At 39.9% G+C, this 27,570-nt stretch overlaps 1 protein-coding gene across 2 annotated transcripts in view; it reads right to left on the reverse strand.

The window, feature by feature from the left end:
• The window catches only part of SLC39A10 (solute carrier family 39 member 10), a 120,404-nt gene that overhangs the window by 61,859 nt on the left and 30,975 nt on the right, over positions 1-27,570 (reverse strand). The window contains exon 1 of one of the 2 annotated variants that reach the window (XM_013187522.3): positions 25,337-25,584. The exons of the other annotated variant lie outside the window; for it this stretch is intronic. The gene's annotated coding sequence lies outside the window, so the exon portion shown is untranslated. Of the gene's footprint in view, positions 1-25,336; positions 25,585-27,570 lie in introns of those variants that run through there. 2 annotated transcript variants of the gene reach the window in all.

The raw sequence follows: 27,570 nt of genomic DNA on the forward strand, positions 1-27,570 counted from the left end.
TATCAAGACCTAATTTAGATAACAGATTTACCTTTCATTTTTGCACTAATGCATTCTCCTCATTACTTAATGTTTTGCTGTGAACATCTTAAGTTATTATGAGAGATTACATTACGTACAGTAAGATTTTAAAATTATATAAAAACTAATGTAAATACACCTACATACAGAATATATTAGTACTCCAAAATAAAAAATCATTATGATTACAGTGTAATACAACTACTGAGCAGTTAACAGGACTGCTCAAAGATTTTCTTTCAAGCAGACGTGTAGGACATAAAACATTAACAAACAGCTCATTAGAAAGTCACATTTAAATACGAGCTACCTTCTTGGTGCTGGACTTTTACCTCAGGGTAGACTGATACAGCTCTGGCTTGTAAACTTATGAGTTCTCTCTCTAAACCACAGTCAAATCTCTTCTTAGAACACAGTCAAACTTTTGGTGTTTTCCAATTTCTAGGTCCCTCGAGTTTAGAAAGAGAACATTCTCATCGCAATTATTCTGTCCAACTTGTGGGACACCCACACCAGGTACTTACACAAATTGGCTGGTTGAACAAAGAAATAGTTAAGGCGTAGAAATGCAGATAACTGCTATAAAAGAAACTAATTTTATTTGTAGGTGATGCAATAACCAGGAAGAATGAAACTGTGAGATGCAAGTGACTAATTTATGTGCAACCTCTGGGGTAATGAGTGACATACATTTTAATGCAGATAAATGTAAAACAACAAGACAGGACCAATGAATAGATATTTGCTGATAAGAAAGAAACAAAAGAGATGTGAGTGCAAGTGAAATAAAAACGAATGCATAGTCTGTTCATGATGCTACTAAAATGGCCAAAGTGATTAGGGAGAACATCACTATGTAACAGGGCAGACTGTACCAAAGAAAATCCTGAGTTGTGTTTTACATAATAAACAGCACCGGCAGTCTGATTCTATACTCTAGATCTCACTTGAACACAACTTTTTTTTTTTTGGAAATACATACAAAATAGATGATATGTAATATACTTCAAAAGGTTCAGGAAGAAAAAAAAATGGTCACTATCAAAGGAATCCTTTCCATCCAAATCAGAACTGTTATCTAAGGGATGAATTCTTAAGACAGTACTTAACTTTTTCTGTAATCTCACTCATTTCAATACCTCGATTTCCTTCTGTTGAATCTTTCCTGTCCTTTTTTTCATGCAGACAGTTGCTTTGCTAATTCACCTTGTGTTTGCCAGCTGACAGGACTGCTACAGTTATTTAACTAAAAAATACATACCCTAAAACTACAGCCCTGGGAGCCATTTTAATGTGCTGTCTGAAGGATAGCCAGAGTTCTCCAGTTCCACCTTTTTTTTTTTTCCCCCCCCCTCAGTATGAACTAACTAGAGAAGTAATTCTGTTTCCATGAAGATTGGATTTGGAACATTTCGAGCTTGAGGTGGAATGTGTAACCAAAAGGAAAAAGAATACTACCCCCCCAACTCATAGAGAGCTCTCCATTAGCTTCTTTACTTGAAAGCAAACTTTGGTATAATCATTTCAGAATTGCTTAGGAAGTAAGGAAAAGTGATAGCTGAAAGAGACCTGCAATTCATTGCTCCAGATGCATCCCATAACTAAGTAGAGGAAAGACATGCCATTTTTTATTTTTCCAGTCAAAAGGAACAAATCTGCAGGAACACAGCATGTATCTTGTAAAAATCAGTAGGAGAGACCCTACAATCAAAGCAAAGGAGGATGAAGAACACTAACACACAAACGCACTAGCAATTTGCATTAGTTTGAAAACGGTGAAAGTTACAGAGCCCCTAGAGATTGATCTTGCAATTTCTTAGTAAAAACTTGGGGGGGTGAGGTGGAGAATGCACCGCAAAGCGATGCACAGCAAAAAGCACTTTAAAAGTAAACAAAAAAATCTCATAGCATATTTGACTACAGAAAATGCAATATACTTGCGTGCAGGGAAACAAACCTATTGAATGGCCTGTGTTTTTTCTATGCAAGTTACTGTTTTAGATTGCCAGAAGTTGTTGGTTAATCATGTGACTATGTGATCTGGGACAAGATCTTAGATATAGCTATAATGGCATTTAAACTTTCACTCTTCAGATGCAGTCTGAGCCATTCAGCTTTCATTAACTTGAATAGGGTCATGATCTTTGAATCAGTAACACCTGCATTTTTTTTTTTTCCATTAATTCCCATGAGCTCTATACTTGCTACAGCAATGGCTTAGCTGGTGACAACTAATATTTCTAAACCAAAGAGTTCCCTCTTCCCTTTTGATCTTTCTTTAAAGCAAAGTAGGTGTCATTTTACATTAATTCCCTTTTTGTCCTTCGCTAATGCTTCTGGCTAGAGGTACTAGAGCCAGGTTGTGTACTCACTTCAGTCTGACTGAACCATGCCCTCTGTGACCGTGCCTCTTAGGCGCAGGCTGCATTAAGCCTGGTGGCTGTACCATGCATATGCGACTCACCTGCATGCTGGAAATCTGTTAGACCACGTACAAGATGGACTGCACACATGCTGCATTGCATGTTTCTAGTGCACTGCTGTACAACTGATTTGTCTCACTGTGCCAGCCATGATCTGCATTGTTCAGAAGGCCACGGACCTCTCTTCCCTTCTCTTCCCTCCATCCCTCCGTTCTGCCATCCTGTGCTTTTTACCAGAGTTGTGAAATCCCAGCTGGTGCACAAGCAGCTTTTCTCTCCCTTGAGTTCAAGCAAATTTTTGCAAGGAACCCTTGTTCCCACTTTCCCCCTCCTCACCTGTGATGGCAGGCAGCAGAGTTGTGTGCTCATACTACTAAGTATTCGGATTTATTCTTCTTTGTATTCTGCAGCTTCTTTCATTTGGTCTCAGTATTTAGATATGACTTTTGCAGAGTGCACACAAGTACTTCCAAGCTTATTTTTAGAACACTAAACATGCATCTAAAAACAATGGCCTCACATTTACTTTTTTTTTTTTTTTGATTTCATACTCGATAGGAACTCTGCAACACAAGTTTGACAGGCATTACTTAATAAAGACAGTCGGTTTCAAACTGGGCTGAAAACAAACGTTCACTCTAATTTAACCATGCTGCCCCTACTATTATGGAACATCCCTTCTCAACAGACGGAGGATCACCATCTGTATTGTAGAATGCATTTAAAAACCATAAGGGTCTTTCCTTGTCAGCAAGCATCAAACAGACTCTTGGATCTTGTAGACTATGTGGGTAGGTATAGACTAAGCAAAAACCAGCAGGAGAAAGCATTATTAAGCTAAGTCTATGTCATTATTAAACCAATGCCCATGCCAGCTTTTGAGATATCAATTAATGGCTTGAGGTGCCTCTTCTCGGAATAAAGATCAAAGTTCTGATTGTATATGGTCATGAAAAATTTAATGTTTTTTTTTTTCCTGGTCCCCCCCCCCCCCCCCCTTTTTTTTTTTTTTAAAGCAAGAGGGGGCATGTTACTGTTTGTGTTGTTCTCCCTGCCAAAATCCAGTTTGGTCTGTTGAATGCTCCCTATCCAGCACGGTCTGGTTTTGTTATCGCCTGTTTTATTGGAAAGAACATCATGCTGCAGGGCATGCATTTGATAGTTAATATTCTTATTATCAAGTGTACCTTTTGCAATACCTCTGTGTTTTGTAACCAGGAAGCCCAGTGTTGAAGGATCCCAGAATTGCAACTGTTCCCTGTTTTTTTCACTAAGGGTATCGATGTTCGGTAAGGTCCCATGCTGTTAGAACAGCCTCCCATTGAGGTGATTAACAGTTGCCCAAACTCATCACCTAACTGAAGGAACTAAGTTAGGAAAACAGTTGCCTTAAGTCACCTACCTAGTGTGTTTAAATCTGGGCTATTTTCTGAGGACCAAGTCACCTCTGCAGAGACTATACATGGAACTGCTTCACTCAGCAGTATTGCTGCTAATTAGCTGAGTTTGGCCAGTTAGCACTGAAGAAGGGAACAGAGTAATTCATTGCATATAGTGGTGCCAACACAGAATCGTGATGTCCAGCAGTGCAACAGAACCACACTGAAACGTGGGGCTTCAGCAGAACTGCGAGGAGAAGAGGATGCCAGATTCACTTCCTCTCATCCAGCAGCTCTCTGGTTTGAACTCTTCAATAGTCAGTGGTAAATGTGATTTTTTAAAAAAAGAAAAAATGGAGAAAGCTGCTAGCATGCAAAGTTATTGATGGTTTTTGAGGAAATAGGGTTTGTGAATTGTGTAGCAGCTAGTGGTGACAACTTTTACCACCCTTTTCAGACCAAACACGTATTTCCCTGCAGTACTGCAAAGCCTAGTTCACTCCCATGCAGAAAGCAACGTTAACATCAAGAGATCATGATAACAGGATATTTACACTTTTGTGACCAAGAGAACAGCTCACCTGAACACGGAAATGGTTGTTTCCTGTTTGGGATTCCCCTAGCACTACTTTTACCAGTAAGAAGCTAAAGGGCACCTTTGCAGCACCGCAACCATGTGCCTCTTCTACCAATGAGCAGCTAAAGATACATTCTTTGTAGCTAAGGATAATGCAAGGTAATGAATGTTTGGCAACCAAGGACACATCTTTCTGCCGTACTCAGAACTGGTAGGGCATCCAGCATTTCCCACTTCCTGGTGAGTCTGAAGGTCAACAGGAACCTGGGAGCTGAGCTTAGCCTCCCTCTTGGCAAGAAAACTACCATCTGGAGAACCACTCTGAAAGGCTGCTGAGCACTGTCCTCCCGCCCCCAACACAGAAAGTAACCTGGTTTGTAACCAGGTTATGAAGTCCTTTGTTCTCACAAAGGATGATTTAGAGATACTTTGCTGCAATAACACTGATCAGGCCAGGCCCAAGGGAAGCCTGTGCTAGTGGTACAATGCCCACCTCAGCAATGTGTCTGGCTGTTTCCAGCCAGCTTCTCAGATAATGAAGGATAATTTGTTTGAAGGTCATCCATTCTTCTGCGCTTAAATAGAGTTTCTGGTGAAGTGTTAGTCATTCACAGAATAATTAAACCATAAGAGACGTGGTTTATTGCCAAGAGATCATAACACGGTTACACTGGGCCCACAGCCGAAGGGAAAGTACATCTTTTGAAGCCTAGTTAAAATGCTTGTATAGTTTAGAACTTTCTAGGCACTCTTCCATACTGACAATTGACACACACACACGTATATATTTAAGCATTACATATCTGTAAGCAGGCTCTTTAACCAAATGAAAAAGCAATCACTACAAATTGCCTGTGTTCACTGTAAGTTTACAGAGACCAATAGATTTAGCTGCAATACATGGCACTTTTTTCCTTTTCTGGAGGAATATGCTCTTGATAACATTTCCAAAGACAGATTTGGGATGAAGCAATCAATGATCCGAAAATCGGAAAAAAAAAAAACCACTTGTTTAAGCAGAGGCAGGGTAGTAATCTGAGGACATCTTCATTGTTAACTGGAACTCAGTGCAAAGATCCCAGGGCCAGTACCAGAACTGCAGGCAGCGTATCTCAGCAAACACGGCTCTGTAAGACTGGAATTAATAGCTGCTACTTACTGCTTTTGGGTGTGACTGGACATGGGGGATGGAGAGGATGGTACAGGCAATGGATTTTTGCTGTAGATACTCTGGTCAATGATCGGGAAGAGAGAGGTGATTGCTGGTGAAATTAAAAATATCTTCTAATGGACAAGACCTTTTTTTCCCTTCACTTAGAAACTTTTTTGTTTCTTTCAGCTGCTTCCCCAACTTCATTACTATCATTTTTTTATGGGGTATTTCTTTTCTTATATTAAGCCTGAGTACCTGTCAATAGCAAGGTCCTGCCTGTTGTGCTACTAAGAGTTGGCTGGAGCAAGAGCGGCATGCTCACCGAGGCAGTTTTGGAGGCAGTGGAAGAGCTAGCTCCTTTGGAGAGCAGGAGTTTTTGCCATCAATTCCACTCAATCCAGCACATCCAAAATAGAAAGAAGATAGAAACAGCACAAGTGATAGCTGTGCTGCAGATAGGACTGACCTCTAGCAAGTGTGGAGGGATTACTTCTGTGGTTTCCAAAGGTCTCCTGTGCTTTTGGGAAAGGAAGTTTTGAGAAAAGAAACTATCAAGCTTTCAAATCCAGTGATCAAATTCTACTTTTTTTTAGACTTTCTCTGCTACAAATAGACTAGAAACATTTTGATAAAAGCAGATTAGTCCAACAGCTGGGCTCCTGATTACAGGCTTTGCTGTTGTCCTTAGCTCCTAAGATGGAAAGAAACAGTCATTGCTGCATGGGCCTCAGAGCCCACCATGTACCTTTGGTGCTCAGTGGATCCAAAAGCACGTGCTCGGGATTATAAGCAGGAAACAAAGAATGAAGAGAAACCAGGCAGTCATTAGTCAAGGGAAAAAGTAAAAGTTTTAACTCTGACTCCTCCCAACAACTGATTAAAGGCTAACATAGCAGTTTGGCTGGAAAGACTGCTTCCCTCCCAAGCCTCAAGGTAACCAAGTATTGTAAATGCTTTGGGGGAGTGGCAGCAGAAGAAAGGCAGAAAACTGCTATTAGCATGGACTTATTTGAGGTGGGCCCAAACAAAATCTGAGCAACTCTTCAGCTTTGAGGCATCTTCTTAGCTATGGATCACAGCTCTGCAGTTGAAGATCTCTTAACTGAGAGTTTTAGGTATCAAACAAAAATTGGTGTGAGACTGCAAACAAGCAAGTGATAACTCCACACAAACAGGCACACATATTCGATTTCTTTTGAAACAAAGGACCTTTGCTATTCAAAGCAGTTGCCCCAAATGATGGGCTGAAGGCAAGTTCCCTTCACAGAACTGGGCACCATGTAGGAAGACATCTACAAGGCTGGCAAAGCTACAGAAGTATTACATTCTCTGCCTACATTACTGGTTACTGAACTTTACTGCAAATGGCAATGATCCTATCAACTGAGAATAGACACAAAGTAGGGCAGTGGTCACAGTGCACCAAGGCAGTACTGATGAAGTATGTGGGGATACTGAGGACAATTCTCATCCCTTCCTGTTTGCTTGCCACTTTGCAGATGAGGTCACTGAGAGCAGGAAAGGAGTTAAATGCAGGTTTTTCCTCATGGGATCAAGACGAAGTTAGGAAAACAGTTGCTACCACCGTCCCTTGCTACATTTTCTGGGACACTGAAGGATTTGTTATAAAGAGAAGCCGTCTCTGTCCATGGCCACGTCCTAATGTTGGATACTGTTCTAGCTGCAGCTGTTGTTACTATTCACAAAGGCCTATGTGAAAAAATTACTGCCCTATCACCTTATTTCTACCAGGAGCGTGCTCTTTTAAGGGATCTCTTGCTAGTTTCTTGTGAAAAAAAAAAAAGTGGCATTATCAATTTTTCCATGGAGAGCTGAACTTTCTCCAGAATGAAGACAGCAAAATCTCCATGACAAAAGTCTCAACAAGTTCTTGCAAGGAGGATGTAAGAGGGACTCAAATGAGACTGTCTTCTTGTGTAGATGGGAAAGAATAGGAACTTACAGTCTTTTATCATCATTTGAAAACAAATCATTGTTCAGATACACATTGGCCTTTATTGGCATATGAATTAGAAAAAGTCTGGGGAGAGAAGGTCAATGTGGTGTGGAACCTTTCATTTCCCCAGATGAAAAAAACTCACAATTATGATGGCAGTATATCAGATTTCAGACCTGAGCTCTGAAAACATCAGGAAATAATTTAGAAAGTTTTTGCATTCTTTTGATCATAAATGGCAAAGCTACAAGCTTCCAGTGATGTTGAACTGAAAGGAAAGTAAAATAACAACACAAGTACCTTTACTAACAGCTAAAGGTTATCACATGTGCCAGCATCTTCTGCATTTAACAACAACAGATTAGCAGGATCATTAAAAAATAAGAAAAAACTCCAAAGCAACAAGCAATGAATCTGTTTTCAATAAATAATCTAAAGAAATAGTGACTGGGTATATAACTAGCTTTGCACAATATAACTCATTATCAAATCACATAAAGATGAACTAATTTGGGAGAAACTAGTAAAAGAAAAAAAGGATAAGTACTTTGAATGACAGTGCTACCAGAAGAGTCGATGCTAACTATGGATACATAGAAATCTACTGAAAGTGCACAGCCACTAGAAGTGCACATCCCTAGAATAACTAGGGATGTGATCCCGTCACTGTCAGAATAACTGGAAGTATGGAAGGCACCAGCCACAGCTATTAGTTAGCTACAATGCAGAGTGAGTTCCAAAAGAGAGGCTGGATAAGGGGTACAGAGGTAACCTCCCCCCAGTTCTTCACTGGATTAATGGCATGAATATGGTGTTCAAATTCTTACTAACCATACGGCAGTCCCAATGAGAACCCACCAGGCTGAGCATTTGCTGCAAAAGTTTCTCATGTAGCAGAAGACCTCAGCAGGCCCAGACAGCATGCACCCTACGGTACAGCGTGAGAGAGAGGAAGAGTGTGCCTATATGCAGTTGCTCCCTCCTAAATTCACTATAGCCTGAGAAGAGTTGAATTATACTCACTTGCATGGATTTTGCTGCAGAGGCTGGAGGTGCCAGTAATTTATACGCCCTTGTGTTTTTCTTTCCAGAGTTCACAGTGGATTTGGGGTGCCAAGTGTGTCTGGGGGGGGGGGGGGGGGGGGGGGAGTGAACAGGGAAATCAGAATCAGAGCGGCCAGAAAATGCAACACAGAATGACTAAGTTGTTGATGTCTGTTATAACTTACAGCCGCAGTAAAGTTGAAAATGCAAAGCCGTTTGGAAAATATTATATTGGGCTGAACCTCTTATGAAAACCCAATTTGTTTCCACTAGAATTTAGTAGGTATTGGGCACCTGAGCTCTGAAAATCTCAGCCTTAAATTTTTGCTTTAAAAGAGTAAGGGAGAATTTTTCCAGGTTATTGAGAATGAAGCTAAGTGGATTTCAGAGAGAAACTCTTGATATATCTACATAGATTATGCTGCTTTGGTAACGAGAGATCAAACAAGTCATTACCAGATTAAACATACTTTTCATTCTTTGGAAGCTTTTCTAGATCACATGGCTCAGGTAGTTAATTTAAGAACTAGCACCTTTGACTTTTCCACTTTATTGTACAGTTACAGGCAATTCTAAATACAGCTCAGCATTATGCTTTTGTAAGCTATTGAATATAGTTTAAGTTTTCTTTTAAGTTTTGTCAGTAAAACATTATTTGTTAAACTTAAAAGCCAAACAGAACATTATGGGACATTTGAATATTTACAACAACAACAAAGAAGCACATAAAACCTGAACAACCCTTCTAATCCAGCACTATTTAAGTTTCTAAATTTGGTTCTTTAAAATTACTTTTACTTTTCAAACCATACTTTTCACAAAGTATCACTACTTTAACTAAATGAACAAAAAAATCCCCACTTATATACAACAGATAAAGAAAAAAGGGGGAAAACAGAAAAGGAAAGCCTGGTTAGCAATGTCATTTCCAGTGGACAGACTTGTTTCAGGAATGAAGGTACAATTAAGTATCTCTGTTCAGGGTTCAATTATCCCTATTGATGTCCTAAATACAGCCTGCATGTTTGGTTTAATTAATGATTAGCGCAGGCAGCTGGGAATAGGGACAAAAAGGCTGAAAGTGTGGTAATGGCTATTGGCAGTAGACATGACTAAATGACAAAATACGCCATGATAGCCTTTGGCTTTTGTTGTGTTTTTCTCCTTACTTCAAGTCCTTTGGAATCAAAAAGGTAGACAAGTTCATTCATTGTTCATCCTGGAGTTTTAAGCTAACATAACACCTTAATATCTAGAGGACGGGAAGTGCTCTGCAACTTTTATGTAATAACTGGCCTTACTTTGACACTAGTAAGTGTCATGGCAATACCATGGAGAATCAAAATTCTCAGAATTCAATTGAAAAACCGATGTTATATTTCTGTCAGCATAATCAATAATCATCTTCTAGCTCTGTTCCAACTGAGGTTACTTGTTTGTATGGTTGTCACATGCAGTTAGCGATGAATGTATTTTAAACTGCTGCTGACAATGGAATTCTGGAGAATTTCTTCATTCAACATTTGTTAGCCTCAGTTAATATTTTGAAGTAACACAATTCAGTTTCATTTTCTTATATAATTTGTTCCAGCAACCTGTTAAGTCATATACTTCACATTTCAAGTAAAGGCCCAATTACTAAAGTTTATTCACCTTTTTCAGTGCAACTCCAGCAAGATGTACTGTTAGCAATGGCTCGTGATGTTGATAAAATACACTACAGTTAGGCTTCGCACCAGCATAAGATCAATGTACTGTTGCTGAAGTCACACAATATTTATTGCAGTATGACTGAAAATTCCTGATTATTACATCTGTTAACCAGTAGACCAGCAGCTTGCTTTTCCACATGTCTATTTGCTTACCATTCAGTCAATAATAATGTATTCGCAGGAACGGGTTAATGCTTTGGAATGCTTACAGGGGTGCAACACTGTCGCATAACAATGCAGGCACACACACACACAGGATTAAACTCAGTAATAGAGGCTTGCAAGGAGTTATCCTTCACAGAGGCAGTCAAAGTCCCTGCAGGATCAGCAGAAGACATTTTACTTGTGCACACAGACTTATTTAGATTTATATAGGTACTCCGGTAAAATCAAAAAGATTTGTATGTGCAAAATCAAAAATTGTATGTGCATAAAATAAGCATACGTGAAAGTCCTCAAAGGCTGTGGACTCAAGCTTTTACCCTTCTTTTCTTTACTCAACTAAGCATGTTGGATTTTCACTACCCAGTCCCTTGCACACTTCACTCCCATTTAAAGACCTCAAATCTTGTCTTAGATTCAGCCAAATACCGCAGCAAGCACACGATGTAGCTAGGAGATTACTCTTCAAGGATTTATGCATATATACAATTTCTTCAAGTGAGCAGCGCTTCATTTTTATACTGCTTCAATCATACAGTCACCAGACCTTAAAATGACGATTTAGAACTCCAAGGCTACAGCAGAGCAAAAATCTTGTTAAGTGTATAGCTAAGACCCAAGCAGTTACAGAAAAGCTTCATAGTCTATGCAGCTCTAAATCTAAGAGAAGATAACACATACAGTCCTATCTAACTCCAGTTGTCATTTCTGCAAATCGTTCTTCAGAATACATGCTTCACTTCCCTTTATCTGATTTTGGAAAGTGCCAGAGAGGCATATTTCTACAGTACTGCAGAATTGAAGGATAGCTGAGGTTGAGCTGACCTTGTGAGGTCACCTAGTCCAGTCCCCCTGCTCAAGCAGGGTCAGCTAGAGCAGGTTGTCCAGGACCATATCCAGCTTGGCTTTGAGTATCTCCACAGATGAAGACTCCACAACCTCTCTGGGTAACTTGGTCCAGTGTTTTACCACCCTTACAGTACAATCCCCTCCCCCAAAAAGCAAAAACCACTGTCTTATATCCATTACCGCATCTTCTACAACTTCATGTCACTAGATTACCACTAGGTAGGCAGGCACAAGCCACCTCTAGACCAAGGAGGCCAAATTCTTCTCTGACATGCATTTTCATTAATTCACTAAAGCTCTTTGAGCTCCCCCTACTCAAAGGTAATTTCCTGCTCTGCATGTAATTCCTGGAGCATTGCTTGCATGCTGGGATTTGCATACTCTCTTTAGTGCTGGCCTAATTTTGTCTTCATTCTCCACTATTCCTTATCTTAAAACTTGTGAATTGAAAGCTTTTTGACTCCAGCCCAAAATTTCCTTATACCAATTTTAAGCTGAACATCTGTGGCTCAGTTGTAACACTAATAAATATTTGAATACAGTACAAAGAGATGGCATACTGCTAGAAATTAGCAAACTTAGCTAAAAGAACACTTAGACCTTGCAATAAACATATTTTCCTTATCTCCTTTCTTTCCCACTACATCTGATATGGTATATAACCGCTCAAAGCTTTTCCCCCCTACAGAGAAACTGTCAAGAGAAAGGGAAACTTACAAGCTTCTCTCTAGCCCAAAGCTGTGTATAGTCCTACAGGGGATCCCTACTGTAAGCACATTTTGTGGTTCAGAACGTGTGCTAGTTTACATCCTGTTTTCACTTCTACAGCTGAAAGTTTAATTCATAAACAATAAATCCTAGCCTGTATAACCAAGAGATTACAAAAAGTCTATGCAAAAAGTCCATGTTTTTTCAGGACTGGAAATCATAACTGCAGGCTTGAGATGTACACAAAGCACACAGATCTTCTTAAATCTATTACTATGTGCAGGGTAGTTATGTGAACCAGTAAGAATACGTTTGCAGAGTTCATCAGGAAAAAACATCCCTTACCCACTTGTTTCTTGATTTACCTAGACAGAAAAATGCAGCCTGTCCATTACTTCCAGTTGTGTTCCTGGTCTTGCCTCTGTGCTATTACTTTTGAGACACGAAGAGAATATACCTTACCAACACTTAATCATTCACTATTTCCTCTACGAATGCACCATTTGACGTGGGCATTTCCAAAAACACCAGATCAGTATCAACACCGCATTTCAGAGTACCTGGTATTCCATCTTATTTTCTCTCACTGTTACATTCAGGTGATATAATTGATGAATTCTGTATCCTGGTAGATTAATAGCTTCTTTTGCTAGTGTAAGAGTTTTGATATCTTTATGTTGTCACTCTAGAATATTCTAAAGACTTGCTTTTTTCCTTGTACTTGATTAGAAGCTCCCCCCCCACCCAAAAAAATAAGGGGGGGGGGGAAAGGGTGTGTATGGGAGGATAATTGCTTATTTTCCATCAGCAGCAACTCTGTGAAGTTATGCAATTGTCAGTGAAGGTCTAGTTTGACTTGCATACTTTTCATCATGGATGATGAACCAAAAGGCAAGACCCCTTCTTGGCTTTCAACACTGAGAAATTCAAGGTTAACACTTCAGACACTTGTTATTACTATTCTGAGACTAATCATATCTGGTTTGGACTCAGAGAAATAGATGTTTTCATAATCTTTTCCTTTATGTAACAATCACTCTTCAAAAGCATCCTGCACTTCAGAAGGTAAGATTTAAAACCCCCAAGAATCAATTCTCATTTGCCTTTTTCACTTAACCAGTTTTATAACAGGTAAATACACAAACACAACAGATAAGTCATAATCTAAATTGATTACTGCCAAAGCTTGTAATACTACCTATTAATAAGCTTGCTAATCACTTCTTTCTCACAAGATTTATTTACAACTGCTTATAATTCTGCAAGTTTTCAACCATTTGGGCTGAAATATTCCATGCTCAGTTCATAGGAGGTGTTTTTTTTTTATTATTGTTATTAGGCTTTTATTATTTTTTTTTATTTTTTTATTTTTTTATTTTTGCGGAAAACTCTATGAATTCTAGCATTTTACCACCAGTTTTCAGAACTCCATTCCTTGTTTGGCCAAATTTTAAGCTTCTGATAGAAGCTCACAAATGCCAAATAGACTTCCCTCACTCCTTCCCCAAGACCTTAGTATCTGACAGTAGTATAGGTTTACATTTGATTGTTATGTCTAGGTTACTCCTAGTTCCGAGCACTGACTGGGGCTATTCATAGGTTTTTTTTCGGACTAGAAAGCATATCCCTAACTCAAGGGGCAAAGATAGACACTCCTAGTGAAATTAACATTGGACCAGGGCAGACACTGAAATCAGGAAAAGCCTGACAGTTTTCCCTAAACTCTCAAAGATCGTCCTTCAATGGACAGAGAAGAATCTTTTTCCTCCTCAAAGAAGAGGATGAAATAGATTTTCAGTTTTAAGGCAGAAAGTATTTTGAAGAGGAATCAAATGAAAGTCAAGGAAGGATCTGCAAGAATAGATAAGCTATTTGATTGTGAGAAACAAATTATACCTTCTAATCACAGCCCTTTTCCTAGCTTCACAAGCTAGCAAAAGAAGAACAGCAAAATGGGTCATATAGATTTTTATTTTCTAAATCTTATCATAACCTCAGCAATATGGAAGTAAGTGCCAGTACTTAAAATTAGTCATGCGTTAAGTAATTTGACCCATCCTAACACTAGCCAATATTTTAACTGTGAACTTCAAAGCATCTTGCAGTGTATTGTCCTTACCTACATACCATCTCTATTACAGTATTTTCTGATGATTGTCCATCCTTCCACAGCTTCTCCACTACAACTCACCAAAGTTACTGCCCGGCAGTCACTTCAGCTTTCACTTCTATACTGCTTTGAAATGACAGCTGTAAAGAGAAAGCTGGCTCTTCATTTGCTGTCCCTCTTTTGCTGCTGGCAAACCACATTAACTGTGGTCAATCTGTGGAATTTACTTCCTCACAGGAACCCAGTTTCAGCTCTAGAATCCAGATGGAGAGTGTGGGATTCCCAGATATATATACATTATATGCATAACTAGTGATTAATTTGATGTTGCATGTTATTCACCCTCGTCCTTACTTCCTAGTGATCCACAGTGTACACCTACAAGTTCATTCTTTGTCTTCCACGTTAAAAATATGGTTTCCCCTCCCAATAGTGGCAGATAATATGAGAATAGTGTTCACAAATTGCAGATCGGGAGATTAAGACTGGATACTAGGAAAAGCTTCACAAGGAGAGTAGTTATACAGCACTAGAACAGGTTATCCAGAAGCTGGAAAATCTCCATGTGAGAGATTTTAAGGACTTGACAAGGCTAACTGGACACAGTGTTGATGACAGGATGATTTCCAGAAGTCCCTCCCTGTCAACATTTCTGTGGTTGGACCGATCACAAGTGCTTATATACTTGTTACCTACACAGCCACATTTCTCAGGTGGAAACTGCTCTTGATTTCTTTCTGCCCATGACCCTGTCTCCTCATGATGGTATGCAGAGAGCTAGAGGCGAGAGAAGGGGACAGCCTACTCTTTTGGAAAGTACTTGAGTTTCTGCTTGCTCCTCAGACTCCCACTACAGAAGCAGGTATCCTTCCTGAGACCCTCATGTAGCAGACCCCTACTATCATCACAGGTCTGCTAGTACAGCAGCACGTCTTCTTCCTTGAGGGATCCCCCACAATACCCATGCCTTTTGGCAGCAGGCAAAATCCCAGACTACATTTCAGCTACCTACGTAGGAGGCAAGACAAGGCTGCCTGAACAACGCTACTTAGTTAAAATAGTTTGCTGCATTGTTTTTTTCCTGGCTATGTTGAACTTTGTTTTGTTATCCAGCTGGTTTAGCCATTGTTTGAATAGTATTAATTGCTCTTGGCTGTACAAGTCTTATGTTCTACATCTGTATTTTTTCCTGTAATTTGATGGCTTTATCAGTAGAGGTGTTCACATGTGGAACAGGTACATCTAGTTAATTTTGGATTTAGTCTTTAGTCTTACAGCTGGACCCTCAGCAGTAACTTGTAAACGTGTACATGAAAAGGCATAGAGGCCTCCAAGGGCACACAAACTAGAACTGGGTCTACAACTGCAGGATAAACAGGATCCCTAAGGGAATAAAGATAAGAGGTAACTATAGAGACCAACTATTTAAAATTAATGGGACGATGATATTAAGTAGTATGAAGATAGGGGAGAAAGTTTTAGGGAACAGGGTGGGTGAGCTGTACCTGGGTTATGTGTTTTAGGTAGGCAGGTGGTGGTACAGGCTGTGAGAAAGCAGGGCCCGTTGTTTCACAGAGGAGAAAAATGGGATTTTTGCTTTGTTAAAATAGTAACAGAAGAGTTAGGAGGAGAGAACAGCTCTCTCAGGAGAGCAAGTACATGTTTTGCTTTTTGGAGAGAAGGCTCTACTCCAGCTAGGAAAGGTACTGAGCTCAAATATAGTTGCAGCTAAGGACCTTTAGTTCCATGACTGACTGTGGCTCTCCAACATGCGAGATACAATTGCCTTTGAGCTGCTGTGGTACAGACAATTTTGCCCACTGCTATCCTACAGAAGCAAAGTCTACTGGTAGATGAAGCAGCATCAGGAACAGTCCTGCTGATCTGGGTGAAAACAGTTCTGCCTCTAAACCAAGATTACTGTACTTCTAGCACAATCTCAGTTGCTCTAGAGAAGCTGACATTCAGATAGTGCAAATAATCTCCACCAGAGATTTCTGTGATCATATACTAGCTCTTATCTTGCAGTTTGCAAAAGTATTCACAGTATCACTGGTATTAAATATTTAAAGCATGGTAATAATGCCAGCATAGGATATACATCAGAATCTCCAAACTGCTGGGAGGTAGAGAAGGGAAGAGAACAGCAGGCACTTCTGAAGAGCCCCATCAGCAGAAGATGTAACTACTGAGAACATTTGCAGTACCCATGAGACTTACTCATGGTACATGAAAGCTGTGAAAACTTCCAGTCATAACACCACACACCTCAAACATTACTTTGCCAAGCATAGATTTAAGTATTCCAGAGATCTTGTTGACCAAGTGCATCCTGCATCTTCTGCTCACCAGCCCAAGTGTATGCACTGGTGAGCTGTTATGAAAAGCTAGTTTAAAGTGGCTTCATTAGCAACACAGAACAATCTTGTTGGAAAAACAGAAGTCATATACATACCCTCAGACCCATACCCTTAGTTTCTCCTGCTCTGTTTTCCAACACTTCTCATGGTTCACCATGCTTTCTGGGAGAAGACCCTGCAGCGCGTCTCAAACTATTGTTGATCCTCTACTAGGATCAACATGGGCAACTAGCTATAGGAACATTTTTCCCTGCACATATGACAATTCTCATGAAAAGCTGGTGAACTTTGATAACTTTAAAAACTCAACCACATTAGACAGAGGGATAGAATAGCTCCAAAACTTCCAGGGGAAAGTAAGACAATATAACCATACAAATCTTGTTTACTTTAGGTCCTGAACTTTGCGTTCTAATGCAGCTTGCCAAAAGTGTAGCAAAGATCATGTTCCTTCTGCACACCTGTTAGAAATACTTAAAGTACTTGCCAAATGGTTCCGCTTCCTCTCTTAATCTCTTTGATTTCACTATACAAGATCTTGAAAGCACGTCTCAAGACAGGAAATCCAAAAGCACTTGTTACTTTCTCTGCAAAAAAACATTTTTACCTGGTTTCCTTTTATGCTTTTACTAACGTTTTGCTAAGCTTTCTCTGAACTTTCATTATAAAGAAGCTTTCCAGTAACAACTGTGTTGTTCCAATGTTTTTGCTTAACACCCAATCATTTCGCTGAAGAGAAAAACAAACAAACCAAAAAATAGTAACCCTTACAACCTCTCATGAAATTAGAATATATGCCTAGACAGATGCAAGGGGTAATTGTTGGAGTTGATTTGTATTTATGTTGAAGGCACAGCTGTATTTTTAAAGCAACTTGTATCCTCAAAGTCTTTGTTTGCTTCAAGCCATTTGGTGGTTTAAATACTCTTCGTTTTGTATGTTGTTACCTACACACACAGAGTTCATCCTAGGTCTCAGCAAAGAATGACATCAAGCAGAGGAGCTTTTTTGCACCTGAGCTTGGCCTTGCCTCCCAGTCTTGGTGTTTTGCACTGGTCAGTCCATCTGTGGGCTTCTACGTGACCTTAGTTAGGTTGACCCATTATAAAAACTCACTTGAGGTGGATGCAATTTGTCTCATGATTACTTGCAGCATTCACACGTCATGTTTCAGCACGCTGTCAGGCAGAGTTCTGGGATTTAATACATAAAGAAGAGGAAGCCTAAGTGCAACCAAAATTAAGGTTGAAAAGACTTGTTTCAGCAGCAACATGGAAGAGACAAGGTTGTTTCTTGAGGGGCTGCTCTTGTCTGTAACCACTGTCAATGAAGCACAGCTTCTGGCTGAAGGGCAGGGGCTGCAGCATGTGCTGCTTGCTGTGAGACAGCCTGATGTGGTCCACTCTGGGTCACCGGGATCACAGCCAATCTGTTTGACTGCTGCACCCCCACAGCAGGAGGCACAGCCCCACACAGCAGCTCCAGGGCAGTGATTAGTAGCCCAGCCTGGAACCTGACTGCATGTGAGTGACCCTCTGCCCTGGGCTAACACATGCCAGGTGAGGAGGTGCCACATCCCATGTGTTGGGCAGAGGGGGCAGTTGTGTGCAGCCAGGCTCTGCTCCCAGCAGTAAGCAACTACTGTCAGAGGCTCTCAGGAGTATTAAGAAGCTTTTCACTCATTCCTCAACACGCATGCACAGCTGTGTACTCAGTATCAGAGCTCAGCATGGTGCACAGTTTGTCAGTGGACCTGGGAGCTTTGAGTCCTAAACTTCAGCCTGGTTTTAAACAAACTAGGCAAGTCATGCAACAGCACTGGGAAGTTCATGGTTGGCTCAGATATTCAAGTAGTTACTGTCCTATGTCATCCAACAACACTTTGAACATGGCTCTGCAGCTGGTTTATTCTTGTTTACATAATTAAAAATGCATAGCATATTACAATAGCACAGAACAAGAACAAACAAAATTCTTGCAGTCTTTATTGTCTTTCAGAAAGTTTCGCCCATTGCGTAGCAAGAAAAAACATTCAATTCAGTGTTTCAGCCATACACACTCAGATATGGCTCATCAAATGTTTCCAGCATTGTGGGTGCTGTGTGGCTATTTATATCCACAAAAAGACAAGTCACTTCGATTAACTGTGGATAGCCATATGCTGTATGCCCAATGTTCATTCAGCATTTGCTACAGGCTACTTAATTCACCTGCACAAAAACTGGCACCATTTTCAAAGAAAACTTCACCTTAGCAAGTGGAGAAAAATATTTTAAAAGGAAAAAAAAGTCATGTAGTTTTCAAGAAGATGTTAGAAAAATGTATGTGTATGGGTTATCTGCAGTTCTTACAAGATCTTCTGTTTGACCTATCAAAGAACAGTTTATCTGTGGTTCAGAATACTTGGAAAACAGGTAAAAATCTTGCAAATATTGAGTCTAGTCTCTGCTTACAGAGGCATTTTGTCATATAGTTAGTTATTGCTTGTGTTACTCCGTTCTTTCTTTCATCTTCCTCACTGCCAATGAAAGTTTTCTCAAACTGACAATAAGCCACATCTGAGATGTTGTTTTGTTTTGCCATGCCTAAAACCTTGAGATTAATTGCTTAACGCTTAGTATGGGCAAAAGCAAACCACAGAAACCTGGCAACGGCTTTTGAGTCACTAACACTATTTTTCAACCTATGAACTACTGCCAAGGGGCCCAAAAATTAGCACAGATTAAAAAGAAATCATAAATCAAATCTAACAGGGAAGTACACTAACATTTCTATTTGTGTAATGGATCAAAACCAGAGCAGCTCCAGCTGAACTGGACTGAAGCTTACTGTGAATAAGCAGTGTTCATCAATGGCTACATCCAAGGAAGACAAACCCTGGCAGTACTGAAGTGTTTATCAGATTCAAGTTACTAGCATGGTGCGCATTGAAATATTTGAATTGAAATATTAATTGAAATATTAGTCTTGAGGACGACGTAAGTCTTTCAGAGAATATGATTTGATTTTTCCCAGTTTTCCTAGTCCTTTTGTTACAATCAACCAAGCTGCATTTAAGATCCATTATAACAGCATAGCAATCCCTGTCCCCCTAAATCAGGTTGCCAACCTAAGCTGTATTTTATTTCTGGCTTAGAGTGAGTTTAGCACACATAACCAGAATGCACACTTAGGATTTTTTTCTTTTTAGTCCTTGTGGTGCTATTTTCCTCTCTCCTTAACTACTGCCTCTTCACAATCCTGTCTATAGTCCATGCCTGAAAATATTCATTTTAGGATTGCTCATCAAACATGCACTGTCTCTGTGTAAAATGGGTTGGTCTCCCTCCATATCTCCAAGTATTTCCTGCCCTCTTTCGCCAGGTGTTGGTGCGATGAAGAAATAGAACCCCAGCCATCTCCTAAAATTACTAAAAAAGTCTCCCTTTGATTTTGTGTACCTTTCTGATGATGCCTCACTACTGTGAGACCTGTTTTAGCAGCAGGACTTTTTTCCTCTAGCCATTTATGAAATTCTCTTAATTAAGAAGTGCTGCTATATTTCATCTTATTTTCTTAAGGATTAAAACACAATACAGAAGTTCAACAGAAAAGACATTGTTCCTGTCTGGTAACTGTGCTACCAGTTCCTGATCTTCAAGCCTCCTACCAGTGTAGTATTGCTATGATTGTAGCCAGCTTTTCAACTAACCAAGAACAACTGCACTATAAGAGGCACCCAGCCCATCCTCCACCATCAGAGAAAGTTATTCCCTCCCCTGAAGGCTTTACATCAGAAGGAGCGTGAAGCAGACAATTCTCAGATTTCCCAAGCCTGCTGCTCTTCCTGCCTCAAACTGTAGACTGATTCAAGCTGATGATTTCCAGATTCATTTTTCTTTTTCAGCATGACTCCTTGACCTGTTTACGTCATTGTACTACCTTCACTTTCCGGGATTTTGTTTGTGTGAAGATACATTACTGATGTTTGCTATCAGCAGTCTTTCAGCAGCTACCCCACCATGCACTGTTTTGTTCGTAGCTGGGCATCCCTCCGTACTCTCCAACACACCACAGTTATCTTAAATGAGAAGGTAATACCTAAGTGCTGGCCGCTCACATCACAGAATGCATATTCCCTGTAGCACATGTCCTAGGGTGAGGTGTCCAATGGAGTTTTTGAGTTTGCTTGCCCAGTTTGGCAAAATACTTGTTCTGTCTGATTTGGAGAAGACTCACTGCAGAATAATGACCAATATCATACACACCAGGCTCTCCTACAGGTGACCCAACACCAGGTCAAGACAGGGGACCTCCAAGAAAAGCTTTTGAAGGAAGTGAGGGATTTTGCATGACTACCACTGTCCAGTCCTACTGCAAGAACTATTTCACATCAGTAATTTGACTTTAAGCACAAACAGCCTTTCAAAAGGCTTTGTTGAAGCATAAAATCCCTAGTACATTGAGGGAAAGACTGGTAGATGTTCATCTTAGGATCAACTCCAGTTCAATTTTCTGTTAGCAGAAATGAGTCTTGAATGCAAATATTACGTAAAATAAGCTGAAGAAAACAAAAAGAAAAAACAGAGACAGGTCTATATGCTTCTCAGACATGTACTAGGAGCACCACAATTGCCAGGTGAGCAATGATGCAAAAAAAAAAAAAAAAAAACCAACAACCTGGTATGGATAGTGTGTAGACAGGCACTGGACAACTTGGTGAGCATGATCTGTTCCTGACCCATACATTCCCTGGGATCTGACCAGCAGTCTTGGCTGCTTCATGGAGATCTGTACAAAGCTAAAGAAAACCTATGCACAAACTGCTGTTATCTTTCAGGTGGAAGACATGGATGACTTAGGAAAAAACAGAAGATGTTATATTCTTGTATTTCTGAGAGACATCCCATACGGCATTACAGAGAAATCCAGCAGACCTCGCAACGTACTTACATATTTCTAGGGAGAATGCTGTCAGGTTCATCTGTCCACAGTGTTCTGTGCTTGTTCACAGGGATTAACAAGATGAGTACTTTAACTACTGCAACTTACATACCTTATTTTAGGGACAAAGCATGTCTGATATACCCTTAAATTGTTCTAAGACACTACTTTTTGTTTCTCCTTTCAAGAAAAGGCAAATATCCATCTCAGATCTCATCTACAGAACTTAAGAATGGGGTGGAGGGAAGCTTCTAAACTGCCTTTGATAATATTTTCATTTTCTGTTCGTTATTGCAAAAACTCATTTTGCTTTCTGGATCAAAGCTAAACAGACTCACAATGAGAAGAAAGGTACAACGAAAATGAAGTGTGAGCCGCAGTGGATGTTACAACCTGCATAACCACCCAGTGAAACTAGACCTGTGCTTCTTTTTTTTTTTTAATATACATATGTAATATTTTTTGAAGGTAGTGTTTGCATAAAGTTACACTATTATTCAATCACAGTATGAACAACCCTATCAGGGTTAGATAGAATAATTTAACTTTTCTTGATGCTCAGATCCTGCAATAGAAATCTGACCTTGATCTTATGTTTACAGAACAAACCCATTACAGTAAATGTACAACAAAGAACGGCACAGATTCCATACAGGTCATTGGCTTAACTAGACTAGCATTTACTCTTCTGTTGGATTTCTGAAAGGAGAATTATGGTCCTTGCACACGCCTATTAAAAGAATAATGATGCTAAAGAAATTAAACGACCTACACATGATGCCTCTAGCTGTTGTATAGCTTTCTTGTAATATGATTTAAAAGCCCATTGACAGAGCCCGCTTTTCTCCAGATGCAGGGAAATGCCTGCCTTTGAGACTGTGCCAATCTAAGGTGCAGTTAGTCACAGACCATAATGACTTAAAATTTTTAAGAATTCCAAGATGAGAGCATCAAGCTCATGTTCAGGCTTGGAACTGCAGCCCTGGTTGTTTTAAGTCAAAGCATAACCTGCAGTCTGACTCACTTCTCAGATTATTTTGTAAAACATTTCTAACAGTAGAAATGACTCTCCCTCTTGATCATTTAGCAAGAAACGCCTCTTACCTCAGGCTTATGGGACATAACTGGGCAACACAAGAGAGTTATGCCAACTGATGGTGCTTAATGGGGGCAGGGCTCCAGCTTTTCATCAGGAGAAGATTCTTTTAAACAAAATGTCCCCTTCTGCCGCAACTGGCAAGCTTGAAATGTATCTACCCATCTTGAAACATATCTTCCCAGCTTGAAATGCATCTGCAGCACTCATCATGTAACATTACAGAGAAAATAAAAAAATAGAGTAACTTCAAAGAGATGTTTTTTAAAAATGCAGACTCCAACTATTGCAGTTGTTTTAACAGCAACCATCAGGAACCAGAACCAACAAATGCTTTTAAGGTCTTTTTACATTTTATTCTTGATTGTGATATGCAGTAAGGAATCTCCGTGGCAACCAAAGTTTGCAGAGATTTAGATGACCTATTTCCCTTATCCAATGAATTTAGAAACTCTTTGGTTTTGCCTGAAGCTTTAAACTGACAAACATTAAGAGAGTACCCAAGAAATTGAAAGCTCATGATCCAAGCATGGTGATAGTTTCCTGAACTGACTTGAACAATCAAGTTTTATTGCCTACAAGTTACTGAAGCATAGAAGAACATCGTTAAATGTAGGTATTTCAAACCTCTGTCTTTGGTGGAGGCTACAGCAGAGGGGCTCAGTAGGTTTCTTACAGAAGTAGTTGCTGCTTTGGACCCTGGCTATCTTGCAGACAAAACAGAACAGCACAGAGCTAGCTTGCCTAAACCATCTCCATTACAACTGTCTTTTCCAGTGAAGTTACTGTACCAAGTCATAAAGAGGACAGAAGGAGGCTCTTTATAGCGGTGCCCAGTGACAACACAAGAGAAAATAGGCACAAATTAAAATGCAGAAAGTCAATCTGAACAACAGCATCTTTCTCTGCTCCACCTCACAATATTGTGTGGGCAAAAACTGGACCATGTTGGAAGTTGTGAAATCTCCACATGTGGAGATATTCAAAAGCCAGCCAGATGTGATCCTGGACAACCTGCTCTAGCTGATCCTGCTTGTGCACCACTGATGCACAAAAAAGGAGCTAGAGTGCTTTCCCCCCTGACTTTCCTGGGGCTCCAGTGTATCTGCCTACATTGCTTTTACAGACAACACACAACAAATCGTTCTTACATTTGCTAAATAAAGGTGTTATGGACTGTACGTTTGGTTTCAGGAAGTCTTGAGTTCAACAGACATTTTAGAATATACATCTGGTATGCAGATGCAAGTAAAGCACACAACCCCACTTACATGTCTGAGCCTACCTGTTAGCTATACTGTTCTCAGCCATCTGCAAGAAGACAGCAAAGTAAGGTCTTGACTATCTAGTATCAAGACACGGAGAACTGTAGTAATTGTAAAACAGACAGAGAAACGACTCATTACAGAGGAAGAAATAACCCACCTAGTTATCCTCTTTTCAAGAAACGCAGCCTACAAGCATAGATATTCATCTACACACTTTAACAGCCCATTGATACACTACAACACTGCTTACACTGTCTGAGAATTAGTTCTGTTGTTTTGCTTCATCAGGTACACAAGAAATTGCAATTCCTCAAACAAAGGAAAATACTGAGTAAAGCACAGGATCTATTACTTCAAAACTGATTTTCGCTTTTCCTCCTAAAGTAAACATTGGATAAAAAAAATTAACTCGTATCTCATAGCGGTGGTTGTGCCAACATACTATGGCAGCGGTACATGACTAAATGAAGAAGCTAGGCCAGAATTAAGCTTTCAGAAAAAAATGCCCATGGAAAATTAACATCCCAGTAATGGCTAGCATTAAGAAAGATTTCTGAATATTATTCTGTTGTTCAGATAAAAGTAGATGGATTTTAAAAGTAGATGGAACTTAAAGATGCACTTTTGAACAACAGCAGACATCACAGCTTGCACTGTACTGAAAACTTCATTTGCAGGAGACAAAAGCAAACAAACAAAAGCTACTAGAAATAAACGTAACAACAAGAAGCAAGAACATTTTCAAGGCACCTCCTTTTCTATAACTATTACATTCGAAATGACAGTTAAAAATAACGAACAAACAAAAACACCACAAAATAACAACACTGAGACAGAAACCAGATCAGATGATCCCAGAACCTGTCTTCTTCCTGGAGATGGGTCAACTGGACATTGCCCTAGTTCTTACTCCAGTTAGTTGGTATCTCTAGGCTACTCTCACCTTGTCTAGTTACAGAGACAGTGTTTGCTGAGACATGCAGGTGCTGTAAAAGCTTATTGTTAAAATCTTCCAAAGCCCCACAAACCTTGATACAAGAAAAAAATAATATGTTGAGTTTTGTTCTACACAGTCATTTTGAGTTTATTACAAATCATGTTTTCAGACTACAATATTAATAATATTCTACAAAAGATTTTTTTAAAAAATATTCCTTATACTTGTAATGTATGCTCAATAACAATCTTCTGGTTATATCTGATAGCATTCCACTTGTTAAATAACACCTGCTTGTGTGTAGGAATAAGAGTTCTTCAAAACACAAGCAAAGCCAAGGGCCCAAACCCATCATTAAGGCTGAGTAGTTTGTATTACTGTGGGCAGCCCCATTACACCACTCATGAGGTTTGGCATCCCTAGGCCTTCGAAAACCAAGGCAGACGATGAATCAAACAAAGTAGAAAAGATCCTCTCCAACAGGCTAAGACTTCAACAGCAGAAAACAAAACTGCGTGCTTGAACTGCACGCCACAGAGTCATACAGCTCAGAGCTTCCTCTAGCATGCTGTTGAAGAGCTCTGCATAACCTTGTTCAACAAACCCCTTCCTCAGCCATTGCTCCAAAAAGAAAACAGAGAACGCAAACACACTTACCTGAACATCCGCGGGCTACGCAGATCCGAGCATAGGCTGGATCCCCTTTATACGGCCTGCCTTCCAGTGCTCAAGTAAAGAAGAACTGTTTATGCTACTGCACTAATAAAAAATCACCTCAAATGGGCCCCAAGCTGCCCTCTTAGCTCATAAATTATATAGCTTTACTCTGCTTGGCACAGGCTTGAACTCTGTTATAATTTAGGTTAAAAGACAACACAAAGTTTCTGCCTTTTCAGAGCCCTTCGGCAGTTTTGCTGCTGAACCACAGGTTCTGGTCAGGCCCCTACAGGTGTTCTTAATTAGGAGAGAATCCACATTAGGTACTAGGCTTAAAGATACATGTCTTTTGAGCACAAGCCTTAAAAACTCAGCCATATCATACTGTCATCTTCACTGAGTTATGCTTACAAAGAGCACTGATAAAATAGTGTTTAATCAGAACTGCTGTTTCCCTTCACGAGCAAAAGATCATGAAATAGCTATCCCGCAGCATGAAAGCACTGAGTTATCTCATCCTCATGTGAGTGCCTAGTCGATTCACCTTCCTGCCTTTGACTCGCTTTAACACTTAGATTTAAAAAGTTTAGCGGCAAGAATTGTGTATAAAAACCAGCACAGAGACTTCTTGAAGAATTTGATTATCTATGGGAACAAATCAACTGGCCTCTTTTTCACATTTTTAAAAGATTGAACTACTTTAAAAGAAAAGACTTCACAGATAGTGTGAAATGCACAGAAATAAATATACAGCTGCAGTCTGGATGGTCATTAATGGCATATAACCTGTGAGGATATATGGAAATAACATTCTTCATTTTGAAAGAGTCAGAGGAGAAAAAGACACAAGCAATTAAGTCACAGAGTGCCATGAAACACGCTAGGGCCCTTTGTTAATGCTGGATAAAATGAGACAGGCTTACAAAGGCATTGCTCCTGACTTCAAAGTTTTTTTTCAGGACAACTGCACTTTCTTTCCAAGCACTAAACTTCCAGCACAGTTTAGCAAGGAGTCTACCTCATGAAGCAACTAGCAGGCTGTAGAGATTTGTCTAGTCAAAGGTTACAAAATGCTGTCAGTGGGGTGTCTTCTTGTTGCCCAAATTATGAACTATGAATTATGAGCTCAATGTCTTCTGGTTGAACCTTCATTTTTGTTCATCAAAGGACTGAGGATCACTTATAGCCTGTGGAAGTTCCCTGTTAGGGTCTCTGTAGGTGGGACAGTGTTCCTGGAGGTTTCTGCCTGAAACCACTCTGAAGTTGTTGTGCCGTCTCTAGATTTGAGGACTCCTCAGATAATAACTCCAGAACATAAACTTTAGAAAGATCCTAGGACTGAAGGGGCTAGGGCAGACTTCCATCAATACAAAAGCAGTGCAAGGTTGGAATAAAAGGCTCTAGGCCTATGTTAGTTTATTTGGGATGCTATTTTAGTATCTAGAGCAGCTTAGTGTCCTGGAAGTTAAGGGATAATACAACGTTGCCTTTATCTTAAGTGTTGGACTGTGCCATCTAAATTATAATTTTGGGAGGCACAAAGGAAGAGAGGATACTCATATTGCCGCATTTTAACCTAATTTAGATATTCTTATTCTGGACCATCTCCTACAACAGTTCCCGTGCTCCACCAGCATTTATGGAAGGCCTAAGAAAACCAGCCTCCGCATTTGTGCTTCTCGTTAAGATGTCCAAGTATGTGAACAACTTTTAGAACCAATGTCTGAGCTGTGAAGAAATTTGGATCACTTGATATAGCCCCAAAATACAGTTACACAATTCTTGTAGCATAGACTGGTGAACCTATTCATGAACAGTAATCATAGGGAAAGGTCTTCCCAGAGAGAATCTCTGGGTTGGATTTTAATCTCATTGATTTTACGCTAACGCAAGTTAATTTTCAGATTAATTTAAGAAGGGTGGTTTTAATGTCTCAGTATTCCCACACATACCTGACTATTTTCAGAACTACCCAGGCTACAATTTCTTTCATTAAAGGGACTGAACAGGAGTCTGCATATCCCTGAACGAGACATATAGCACCTCTCTTTTCAGGACCTGCAATTCTGTATTGCTGTAACAGCAACCTGAACTGAAGCTGCCCAGATCTCTCATCTGCCCTACAACATGTGATGCCAAATTCTTCTCTAGGAAGGGATATCCTGCCTTCCTGATACTGGCCAGTGGATGTTGTAAGAGAGAATATATGATCAGTGGCATGCCCATCAAATTAT

The sequence above is a fragment of the Anser cygnoides genome, chromosome 6 (genome assembly GCF_040182565.1).
Source record: "Anser cygnoides isolate HZ-2024a breed goose chromosome 6, Taihu_goose_T2T_genome, whole genome shotgun sequence".
NCBI lineage: Eukaryota > Metazoa > Chordata > Aves > Anseriformes > Anatidae > Anser > Anser cygnoides.